The sequence below is a fragment of the Manacus candei genome, unplaced genomic scaffold (genome assembly GCF_025592945.1).
Source record: "Manacus candei isolate 608988 ecotype Guabito, Panama unplaced genomic scaffold, ASM2559294v1 h1tg000084l, whole genome shotgun sequence".
Classification (NCBI taxonomy): domain Eukaryota; kingdom Metazoa; phylum Chordata; class Aves; order Passeriformes; family Pipridae; genus Manacus; species Manacus candei.
Window position 1 is genome coordinate 1,670,590 of NW_026138132.1, and position 10,369 is coordinate 1,680,958.

Genomic DNA, 10,369 nt, shown 5'->3' on the forward strand with positions numbered 1-10,369 from the left:
TGCCTTCCACAGCCATTCCAGCACTAAGAGGGCTCTGCCTGGAGCTGCTGGGACTGGTGGGAGGGAGGAGGGAGGCACAGAGGGAGCAGGGGGGGAGCCAGAGCTTTTTGGGACCGTGGGAGACCCGTGTGGTGCCTGGGAAGAGGAGCAAGATGCAACCCCGGCACAACCCCTGCAAATGTTCATTCTTGGCAGGGGGGAAAAAGCCATAAAAGCACAACAAACCCAACAACTTCATTCCCACCCTCTGTGGAATGACAACCCAGCATTAACCAGCAAAGCCGACTGCAGGGACACGGCTCCCAGTGCTCCCAGTGCCTCCAGCAGGGGTGGGCACCTTCAGGGTGAGGGATGGTGGCTGGTTGCTGCTCCTCACCTCAAATTACGTCCTGCTTCCAAAGCACCCTGCTCCTGAGGGTTCCAGCATTCCCTGGGGGATGGAGACCCCTCCTCGGGGCCGGGCCAGCCCCTCTCCAGCCGGGCTCTGGTCCTGCCCGGGGACTGATGGATGGGACTGGAGGATTTCTCCCCTCCTTCCCTGTAAGTCCCATTAATATGAGTTGGATTTGCTTCCCCTCCTGACTCCGGGCTTTAATTCTGTGCAGCGTTATCACATTAATGGGAGTCAGGGTTGTTAACGTGATGGATTAGGCATTAACAGTGTAATCCATGGGGGACAGGAGCAGCTCCCAGCTCTCCCCACACACTCCCTGTCTCCTCCTCATCCTGACAGCTCCGAGAAAACCCTGAGCACCTCCCAGGTCCCCACAGGATTCAGGCAGGGGGATGCCTGGCTGAGGGGATGGGGGCACATTCCCTGGCTCTGCTCTCCAAACTGGGGGCTCCCAGTGGGGGTTTTTAGCACCTCTGGGAGTTTTTAGGGTCCCCCCCGTGTGTCCCAGGGATGGCTGGGAGGCAGGGCCTCCCCTCTGCTCCCAGTGCTGGGGGTTCTGCAGCCCGGGGACAGACCAGGACCAGCACCTCTTGTCTCCCAGTGCCACTGGTGTGATCCCTCTGCTTGGTCCCTCTTAGCTCCAAGACCCTGGAATTCGGCCCATTATGGAATCATAGAATCATGGGATTGTTTGGTTGGGGAGGGACATTAAAGCCCACAAAGTCCCACGGGCAGGGACACCTTCCACTAGACCAGGTTGCTCCAAGCCACTCATCCAACCTGGCCTTGATTTGGTCTCCTCTCCTTGCAGATGGGACTCTTATTTTTATTCTTTTTTTTTTTTAATCTCACTAGTTTATATATTTTTATCTCACTCTTTTGTATACTTTTATTTCACTATTTTACATATTTATATTTCGCCAGTTTACATATTTTTATTTTGCCAGTTTACATATTTTTATTTCACTCTTTTACATATTTTATCTGGCTATTTTATGTATTTTATTTTGCTATTCTACATATTTTTATTTTACCCTTTTGCATATTTCATCTCACTATGTTACATATTTTTATTTCACTATTTTTACGCATTTTATCTCACTATTTTACATATTTTCATTTCGCTATTTTACACGTTTTTATTTTGCTCTTTTACGCGTTTTTATTTCACTTTTTTTTTTTTTTTTTTACGTGTTTCCATCTCACCGTTTTATGCATTTCTCATCCTGGCTGTGGGCAGGGCGGGGCAGGCTCACCCTGGGCACCCCGGCTCGTGCAAAGCCGTGTGTGTGGCACCAGGACACCCACGGGGACAGAGCTGCCTCCTGAACCCCCCCCCTGCCTGTCGCTGCAGCCGGGGAAGCCCAGCTCGTCCTCCTCCTCCCCCTCCAAACCGTGCCAGACCGGGCTTTTCCGCTCAAGGAGCCGATTCCCAGGGGCTGGATCCGCCGGTGCCATCGGGGCTCACCCGGGCACAGCCGGGTGCCCTCGGGGTGCCCATCCCGGGGCTGTGCCAGCGGCCAGCTCGGAGCCGGGGGCGCCGGGAGTCCTTGGCACACCCCGACGTTGATGGGCCCCGACAGCCACAGGCGAAGCAGAGGCTATTTTTGCCCTCGCCGCCGTTCCCCGAGCTGATTTCTCCCCTCTTTTTAACTTCTGCCGGGCAAACCGGCCCCTTCTCTGCCCCCCTGCCACTGCTCTGCCCGCTCGGGGGGCACGGGGAGGAGCAGAAGGGTGGGAGGGAAAGGGGCTCTGCTGATCCCAGACCCCGCTCCCAGGGGGCACGGGGAGGAGCAGAAGGGTGGGAGGGAAAGGGGTTCAGCTGATCCCAGACCCCGCTCCCGGGGGGCACGGGGAGGAGCAGAAGGGTGGGAGGGAAAGGGGCTCAGCTGATCCCAGACCCCGCTCCGAGCCCTCGGGATGGAACGCGGGGCTGGGGATGGATCCCAGTGGCTCCTGTGCCTCATCCTGCCCTCGGTGGTGGGCCTGGCTACAGAGAGAGCCGGGGGACAGCAGAGAGAGCCAGGGGACAGCAGAGAGAGCCAGGGGACAGCAGAGAGAGCCAGGGGACAGCCAAGAGCCCTCTGGATCCCATCCCAGCGCTGTCCTGCCAGCTCCAGGCCAAGGAGGGGCGGCTCTCCCTGCCAATGGAATGCCCTGGCATGGGGGCATCCTGATCGATGCCCTGTGGCACTCTGCTGATAGCAGGGGCAGGTCCTGCCCTGCCAGGGATTCCCAAACCCGAGCCGGGTTATCCCTGAAATGCTTGGAGGACACGGCGGGCGGGGGCGAGTCCCGCGGATCCCAAGGTATCCCAGGATTCTGGGATGGTGCCGGAAAGTGCTGCAGCGCTTCCTCTGCCCTCAGCGAGTTTTTGGGAGCTCGCAGCGCCCCTCCCGTGGCAGAGCCATGCAGAGCCATCCAGAGCCCCGCAGCGGGTGGCACCGGGCGGGCTCAGCCCAGCCCCGTTCCGAGAGCTGTCAGCTCTGCTGCTCACACACCCGTCAGCCCGCACGGCCCCAAATCGCAGCTGACATTTCCATCAAACCCCTCGGCACCTGAGCGAGACGAGGAGCTGAAAGGGAAGCACTTGGGAATTTTTTTGCACAGGAACATATTTATTCTTTTTCCCCCCCCCCCCCAACTCTGCTCTCTCCTCCCGTGTCCGGGCACGGCTCCCACTGCCAGAGCCCCACGGGGTGGATTTACTGGGCACATCAGCACAGGGACAGCCCGGATTTCAGCTCAGGACCCTGCTGGGATGGACTGACAGGCTCTTCCATGTGCAAGCAGCTTGTTCCCATCAAATGGAGGGCACGGGGAGAGAGGAAAAGGAAGGGGGATCAAATGGAGGGAAGAGGGATGGAGGAAAAGGACAAGGGACTTGTTCCCATCCAATGGAGGGAACAGGGATGGAGGAAAAGGCAGAGGGAGGGACTTTTTTCTACCAGATGGAGGGAACAGAGATGGTGACAAAGAAACGGGGACTTGTTCCCATCCGATGAAGGGCACAGGGATGCAAAGGCAGAAGGAGAAGAGGGGCTGTGCAGCTGCTCTGGGAATGAGGTGGGAAGAGCCGGGTGAGGAGGCCAGATCCTGTCACACACTGTCACACACGCTCAGCCCCGTCGTGAAATTCCTCCATATCCGCTGTGCCAGAGGCAGGGATGCTCCAGAGGGAGTCTGGGATAAGGGTCCCTCCCCATCCCTGGGGATTCTTTCACCTTTGTCCCCAAAGCCACCCTTTGCCTGCTCCTCCCTCCCCCCCAGGTGAAGCCCCACAAGGTCCAGCCGGGCACTGGGAGCTGGAGATGGTGATGGAGTGGGTTTGGGAGCTGCTGGGATGGTTTAAATCTCGGGAAAGAAGGGGAGAGAGGATGGCAAGGAGGGAAAGAGGTGCTGGTCTGGGGTGGGATTCGGGGTCAGGGGGACAGGATTTGCTGTAAGGTTGTGCCGGGTGTTAAGATACTAGGATATTAAATATTGGGAAGGAATTCCTCCCTGGGAGGGTGGGGAGGCCCTGGCACAGGTTGCCCGGAGAAGCTGTGGCTGCCCCTGGATCCCTGGAAGTGTCCGAGGCCAGGCTGGAGCAACCTGGGATGGTGGAAAGTGTTCCTGGGGCGTGGAAGGAGACTAGACGAGCTTCAAGGTCCCTTCCAAGCGACAGCATTCCATGAGTTGTGTGGATGTTTATTCCCACCGAGGTGTCTGGCAGCCTCCCACCTCCCCCGGCAGCCTGGCGAGCGCAGCCCCACCCTCGGGCTGGGAAGAGCCGGGAAAACCCCCACGTCTGGAAAACAGGGATAGACAGCGGGATCCCCATCCCCGCCTCGGGAAGAAAGGCTGAGGCAGAAGGTGCAGGGAGAAGAGACACGGGAGCCCTCCCGGAGGGAGAGTGGCAGGAGGTGCCACAGCCATTCCCAGCGGGAGCGGGGCAGGATCATTCCCAGCGGGAGCGGGGCAGGACCATTCCCGGCGGGAGCGGGGCAGGACCATTCCCGGCGGGAGCGGGGCAGGACCATTCCCGGCGGGAGCGGGGCAGGACCATTCCCAGCGGGAGCGGGGCAGGACCATTCCCGGCGGGAGCGGGGCAGGACCATTCCCAACAGGAGCGGGGCAGGACCATTCCCAGCGGGAGCGGGGCAGGACCATTCCCAGCGGGAGCGGGGCAGGACCATTCCCAGCGGGAGAGGGGCAGGACCATTCCCAGCGGGAGCAGAGCAGGACCATTCCCAGCGGGAGCGGGGCAGGAGGTGCCGCGGCCACTCCCGGCTCCGCTGACACGACTCCCCCTCCGGGCCCTTGGCGATATCCCCGAATCCCTGGGTTATTTTTATTGTCTCATCCCCTCCGGCCCTGCCCGCTGTGTCAGCAGGATATTTATAGCCGTGCCCTGCTCCCGGGCGGGTGGATGGCAGGAGCATCCCTGCCCGGAGCCACTTCCTCTCTGCCGCTCCTCGGGAGCCCCGTGTTCCACACGGAAACACCTCCCAGGTGCCCCCGGCAGCTCCCTGGAGATGGGGACCCCCCCAGGGACACGGCCAAGGGGGTCTCTGTGCCCCGGGGGTGGCTCTTGGTGCTGTCCAGGCTCCTGGACATTTGCCTGGGATTTGCTGCTTCTGTTTTCCTCGGCGTTGGAAGCTGAGCTTAATCATGGATGTTTTTATGTTGGATGTGAGGATCCCTGCTCAGGGTGGGAGTTTTGGGGGGGGTACAGCAGCTCTGCCAGCCCCACAGAGCTCCCTCTTTCCTCAGCACAGTGCTGGGTGCTGCTGGGCCGGGTTATGGCTCTGCAGATCCCAGAGGAATAAATAAATCCCAGGGATGTGATGGAGCTGATCCCACCCTCAGGGCGGGCAGGAGGGGTGGGTGCTGGTCCCCCAGGGAGCTCCAGGGCTGTGGCTGCTCCCAGCCATCCTCTTCCTCAGCAGGACAGATCCCTGGTGCTGCAGCTGGGAGGTGTTTTTCCTGCTCCTTGGGTTGTTCTTAAGGGTGGTTACAGGGAAAATAATCCACAGGGGGAATCCAGTACAGCAGGGGAGAGCCTGGCGGGGCACAGAGGTGCTTCATCCAGGGGAAGAACCCAAAGCATCAATCCCCATCCCTATCCTCATCCCCATCCCCATCCTCATCCCTATCCACATCCACATCCCCATCCTTATCCCCATCTTCATCCCAATCCTCATCATCCCCATCCCCATCCCCATCCTCATCCCCATCCTTATCCTCATCCCCATCCTCATCCATTTCCCTCCTCATCCTCATCCTCATCCTCATCCCCATCCCCATCCCCATCCCCATCCCCATCCTCATCCTTATCCCAATCCTCATCATCCCCATCCCCATCCCCATCCTTATCTCCATCCCCATCCCCATCCCCATCCTCATCCTTATCCTCATCCCCATCCTCATCCATTTCCCTCCTCATCCTCATCCTCATCCTCATCCTCATCCTCATCCTCATCCTCATCCTCATCCTCATCCTCATCCTCATCCTCATCCCCATTCCCATCTATTTCCCTCTCCATCCCCATCCCCATCCCAATCCTCATCCCCATCCCCATCCTCATCCCCATTTTCACCCTTGGCCTGCAAACCCCGTTTCCCCGTCCCCCCTCAGCTCCTCAGAGGAACCTCCAGGGGGGATGAGAGGGCACAAAGAACAAGGATAACACTCCAAACAATCCCAGCCCCCCCGGAGCAGCAGATCCTGCCGGCTCAAAGCGGATCTCCCTCGGGAATGACGCTTCAAGCACCATCAAAAATAAAACAAAGCCTGTCTCTTCCAGGAACCCCCTTCCCTCTGGTGAAGGAAAACATGTGCTTTTTCTATGTATAAGCCAAAAATTAGCAAAACGCTGAGAAGAGAAGCGGATCCCTCGCTCCTGGTGGCTCCCAGGATGGCATTTCCATCGGGGCCAGGCCCGAGCCCCCTCCCCAGCCCGTGGGGAGACGGGGGTGGGATTGATTAGAGCAGCCACAGCAGCTTAATTGAGCTTCCCAGGGCTGCTGCAGGCACAAATTGGATCCCAATCCAGGCCCTTCCCGGCTCCTCCTGCGCATACAGAATCTTCATTTAGGCAGCAGCTCCTGCCAATTAACTCAGGGCCCCTCATTAGTGCCCTGGCATTGATTGCCCTGCCAGGGCTCCCCCCTGGAGCTGCTGAAAGGAGCCTGGAAGTGGATTTGGATCCTTCAGTTCCAAGCCTGTGTCCAGGGGCTCGGGCTGGGCAGGGCCAGCAGGTCCCCTCTCCGACCTCGTGGAATCACGGAGTCGTTCAGGTTGGGAAAGGCCGAGTCCAGCCGTTCATCCCCTCTGTCCTTCAGCCTCTTCCCTTCCCCCTGGCTCCATCCAACCCTCCTGCCCACCCCAAACCCCATCCCAACAGCTGGGAGCAGCTCTGCAGCAGCATCACATCCCTTCCCTGCGGCTCCATGACCTCGGTCCCAAACCCGCCTGGAATTCGGAGGAACTGGCATCCCTTGGATCACCCTGGGGGTGCCTGCACCCCTGGCACGGGCTGGCATCTCACTGGAGGGGGGCCACAGAGGGTCCTTGGCCTTCCCACCGAGCGTGGCAGCGCTGGGGACCAGAGCAGGGGGTGTCCCCAGTGCCCCCCAGCAAGGGCAGGGCCCCGTGGATGAGCTGGGGGGGGAGGGATGAGCTGGAAACGTGGATCCAGTTGACTTGCTCTGGGTAATATCTCCTGATTATTTCCCTGCAGCTTGCTGAGGCTGCAGAGTAATCGAATTAGGCAAATATTATGGGGAGGAAAATGGGCAGATAAGTAGCTTAAAGTGATCGAAATGACCTGGAGGTGCCCATGCAAATGGTCTGGATAATATCCTGTAACAACCCTGCCCGGGCAGCTCCCAGCAGGCACAATTCCAGGAATGGGGTGTCTGACCAGGAATGAGCCTCTGCCCCCCAGCCCTGCTCCCCTGGGGGGGGCTCAGCTCTGCTCCCCCCCCTTCCCCCAGCTCCCAGGCATGGGAAACCCAAAACCAGCTCTGGAGATGCCTTGGAATGCTGGGGGAGGGCATCCCCCCCATCCATGGGTGCCACTGTCTCCACGAAGCCTCCCCAGGGATGTTAAGGAGGGTCAGGCACCACATTCCCATCCCCAAACCAGGCTGATAAACCCCGAGGCAGAGGGATGCAGGAGGGGTGAGTGTGGGATGGCACAGGCTGGGAGCTGAGACCCCCTCCCTGGGCAGGAGGATCCAAAGCACGTCCCAGGATCAGGAGAAAAGCTGTTCAAACCCTCTCCCATCCCTTCCCACAGGTAGGGGAGCCGGGAGCACTGAAAGGAGGGGATAAAAATAAAAACAGTTCCTCTCCCGGCGTCAATCCCGGCTGTCCCCGGGGAGGTGGCACTGCCAGCGCTGGCTGGGGAGCAGATCAGGGCCCCCTGGGACGTGGCAGAGGCAGCCAGGCATGGAGGAGAGTATTCCCCCTCCTCCTTTGCTGGATGCAAACCGGGAGAAAACGCTGCTCCACCCCCGGGATTGAGAGCGGAGCAAAAGCAGTCCTGGCTGGAGACGTGTGTGTGACAAAGTCTCCTGTCACCCGCCGGTGCCAGCCCTTGCCATGACCAATTAACCTGACAGCATCCCCTGCTCCAGGCCCTTTTTGTATCACTGGAGCATCCAGCTGGAGAGAGAGAGAGCCTGGCAGGTGTCCCAGGTGGGAGCCTGGAGCTCTGCCTGCATCCCGGGCTGGCAATTCCCACATCCCGCCGGAGCAAGGGCGGGATGCCAGGCACCATCCCCCAAAAACCCGCTGATTTGGGGGGATCCCACATTCCCAGCCTGTGTCCCCTCGCTCTCCAGTTGCCAGGGATGGTCCTGGTCCCAGATCTGGGATCCCTGCGTGGCCACAATGATGATAATTATCCAAAATCAGCTCCAGTGGGACAGGATCCCCCTTTGTGCCGCTGGATTTCTCTCCCATTGGGGAAGGGGGGGAAACAAAACGAGCTGTAAACTGCAAAACCCACCCAAAGCCGGGTGCTGTGATTAAAAACAAAAAAAAAAATAAAAAAGAAGAGGCATAAATGATCCATAACCCGCCGTGCTCGGGGAAGCAGCTCCTGAAGGAGATTGGCTTTGACAGCCCAATAAACGTCGGCTCCTGACGGGCCCGGCTCCCAGACGGATCCTCCCGACCTTAATTGGAGACATGATGCTCCCATTACCCAGGACAGGATCCCACCCCTCCATCCCCGACCCCTCCACTGATAAAATTATCCTTTTTTTATGTCTCTAATTGATTGCTCTTCACCTCCCCCCCGGAGAGAATTCTCCTGCAGCCCTGCAGGGCTGGGGAGGAGCCTTGGAGGGGGGTGGAAGGGTCCCTGCTCAGCGTGGGGGGCACAGAGGGACCCCCAAGTCCTGTGACATCCTCCTGTGCCCCCGAGGAGGAGGGAGAGGAGGAGGCAGGGACTGCCGGGAGGGATGGGAAGAGAACTGGGAGGCGGGGAGAGGGAAGAGCATCACAAAAATTAGCTGATAGCCATCTCCCTCCCTGATTTTAATTATCCTGTCGGATTTAGGAGGCAGATCGCAGGCCTGTGCTGTGACAAGCAGAGATTAGCTGAGCTGGGCTGAGCCGGGGACGAGGCTCCCACCTCCATCTCTGCCCCACGGGCGCAGGGAAAAGGGGATTTTGCTCCCGAAATGCAGCAGGAAGAGGGGTCAGCACTGCCCTGAGCAGCACAAGGGGCACAGCAGGGCTGGGACACAGCACTCAGGGCAGCTCCTCTTCTCCATCTCACTCCCTGCAAGGCAAGAGGAGCTGGATCAGCCGCCCAGGAGCTCTGCCAGGGGTTAGGATGGGGAAGTGGCTGCTCTTACTCCAGGCTGATGGTCCGTGTTTTGTCCCCACTCTCCGTTTTCCCACCCAGGAGCCCATCCCAGCCCCACTGGCTGTTTTCTCTCCTCGCCAGGAATTGCTCCCCATAATTCCCATTTGATGATGAGGCCGGGGCTGAGCGTTGGGAGCAGTGTCACACAGCAGTGTTGGAGCAGTGTCACACAGCAGTGTTGGAGCAGTGTCACACAGCAGTGTTTTAGCAGTGACAGGAGGGAAGAAGGGGCACGGAGGGAAGCAGAGCAGGAATCCAAGGTGGCACAACCAGCGTGATCCCCACAGGACCATCACATCCCTCCCATCCCAGCTCCACATCCCTCCCCAGCGCTGCCAGGGCAGCGTTTTCAGGAGCCAGCCTGGAGCTTGCCAGCAAGGCAGGGCTCTCATCGTTAATGATTTATCCCTAATTAGGCTGTTCTGGCCACCGCAACCATCCTCTGGCATGCTCGGCACCGAGGTGTCTGGGAACAATCGGCGCTGGCAAGAATTCCCACCTATTGCTTGGGTAGCGTGGAAATAATTACATAGCAACTGGGGGAGCTCGGGTTTCACGGAGCTCTTTTGTTCACCGGGCCGCCCGATCCCAAATGTTGCCGGTAAGGGATACGGCAAACACGTGGATACACAAAGAGAGGGATTTTGGGGGGGCGGGAGGGGAAACAGGGAAGCTCCTCTGTGGGAGCCGGGGGGGTTCAGCATCCCCTGAGGAGGAGTAACCAGCAACACACACACCCCCCAGCACAGGGCCTGGGAGCTCCGGGGGGAAGGTTTGAACCCAAAATGTTTGGAAATGAGGGGGAAAAAAGGCACAGGACACCTCATTTTAAGCCCCTTCGCCTCCGGCTCCCCCTCGCTCCTGGCGGGAGAGGCGATTTGCTGCTGATGAGCCGCGGTTGTTTCATTTACTAATGACTCCTCTGATTAATTGCGGGGAGGTGACACCGGCTCTGCCGCTGATGAGCCCTTCGGGGACCGGGGTCACATTGCCAGCCCTGCTCCCGCCCCCTGCCCGCGATGGGTGTGTGTGTGTGGGGGGGTTCTGCGGAGGGATGGGATGAACTGGGAGCATCCCGGTCCCCAGCACGGGATTCCACGGGTCCCTG